This window comes from Ictidomys tridecemlineatus, chromosome 9 (genome assembly GCF_052094955.1).
Source record: "Ictidomys tridecemlineatus isolate mIctTri1 chromosome 9, mIctTri1.hap1, whole genome shotgun sequence".
In the NCBI taxonomy this organism is placed as follows: Eukaryota; Metazoa; Chordata; class Mammalia; order Rodentia; family Sciuridae; genus Ictidomys; species Ictidomys tridecemlineatus.
Genome location: NC_135485.1, coordinates 130,416,239 through 130,418,245, shown reverse-complemented (window position 1 = coordinate 130,418,245; position 2,007 = coordinate 130,416,239). Strand labels below are relative to the sequence as shown.

At 31.7% G+C, this 2,007-nt stretch overlaps 1 pseudogene; it reads right to left on the bottom strand.

Moving 5' to 3' along the window:
* Positions 1-1,028: 1,028 nt before the first annotated feature.
* LOC101963329 (large ribosomal subunit protein uL1m pseudogene) lies at positions 1,029-1,793 on the bottom strand (annotated as a pseudogene).
* Between the last annotated feature and the right edge of the window lie 214 nt (positions 1,794-2,007).

Genomic DNA, 2,007 nt, shown 5'->3' with positions numbered 1-2,007 from the left:
CTAGCCTCCAGAACTATAAGAAATAAAATTCTCTTGTTTACAAAAGAATAATTAAAATATCATTGAAGGAATAAGTAAATGTGAAAGTATAACCTAGAGAAAGTATCATAAGCCAGTAAACCAAGAGTATTTAAAACACAAAGCAAGAAAAGTATAGATCTTTTATGCTGAATTAATAAAAGAATATAAAAACAAAGCAAGTTTTAAAATGAAGCAATTGTTGTCTAGGAAAACAAAAATTGTACAAGAAAGAAAATCTAAGTGTGGCTTAACTATGAACAATATTTAAATGTAACTGTACATAATCACTGCTCATTTAACCAAAAGTTATGGTATAATTTTATGGAAAGAATGGGGGATATGAAATGTGTATTCATGTCTAATAAATAAGAATTTAATTATAAACTAGTATTCAAATTAAATTATGCTTGAAGAACTCCTGAAGTCTTCTAGAAAAAGTATTTTAAAACTATTTAAGTCTCTCCAGCAATATGTTAGAATACCAAACAAGATCCTCTCACAGTGTACTTAACAAAAGCTTAACTAATTTTATATGAATATTTTATTTGGTATCATTTAGATTATATACACTTATTATGAAAGTATGAGGTGCCATTATCCCATTTTACAGATGCAAAAACTGATGAGTTAAATAACTGGCTCAAGAGCACACTGCCAATACAAAGCTTGTATCAATAGTTTCCTTTCTCTCTTAAGATTTTTCAGGGTTAAAATTCACTTTCAAGTGTGACCATCAAGAAATAGCAAGACAAAAAATATAGAAATTTTCTCTGATGATTTTGAAAGAGTGGAGAGTGGGATTAGGGATTGAATCCAGGGGTGCTTGACCACTGAATCACTTTTAGACAGGGTCTCACTAAGTTGCTTGGGGCCTTGCTAAGTTACTGAGGCTACACTTGCAACCCTTCTACCTTAGTTTCTCAAATCACTGGAATTTCAGGCATGCACCACTGTACCCAGCTCTGATGATTCTTAATTCACTGAAACTAACTTTACAATTCAACACTTTAAGCAGATTCTTTGTTTAATTCTTCAGTTTCTATTTCTTTCAGCAACAATAGATCAATCTTTAAGTTTAACAAACCCTTCACTTGTTGAGCTAAAAAGGAAAACTGATACCATAATTGGATCCAACTCAAGTGGTCTATGACTACAAGTCTATAACTATTTGTAGATTGACAGCTATTTGGTTACCTGACATAACCAATCTGCTACTTTGACCTTAATAAAATTCTTCCTTTCTTCATTTACCTTAATTTCATGTCTAGCTATAGATATTCAAGCATTTTAGAAGGTCTTAACCAATGGAATTTCCAATAAATTCTGGAAAACTTTTGTTCAGCTTCTTTAATGGATGAAGCTCAAGTATTATTTCTGGAACAGCTATATAAACATCTATATAATATAATCCTCCAAAATCTTCTGAATCAGAGTAGTTCCTTCTGCAAATATAGATCTATTTTCTATTGCTATTTCAATCTCTGGTGCATTCCCTCTAAATACTGCAACTTTATTGATTTCTGAAGCAAATGAATATGGAAAACTAATAACACTGGCAAATGGTACCATTTTGTTCCTTTTCTCAGAGCTATACTCAGAGTCAAATCAAGATAAACACATTGCTTTGGATTAGTGAAGTTCAAAATTTTAAATTTTCAGTAGATGAATAGCTTTCTCCACCTTATATACCTGCCTTGAGTACAAGTATTTGAGTAGACATCACTGTCACATTCACCTTCCATGTAGGCATATGACTTTATTTTTTCTATCATACATTTGTCTTTCTATCATACCTATGTTACTCTATCTTTGGCACCTTTTCTTGTTTTCTCTGCAGGCTTCACTAGATCAGGACTAAAATATCTTGGGTACCTGGTACTTACAGAAAAAGTATTAAAACATCTTGGAAAAACTATGCCTTTGATCATGTATCAAGACTCTACTGAAACATCTTAACACTTACTGCCATGTTCACCGTTCTGAACT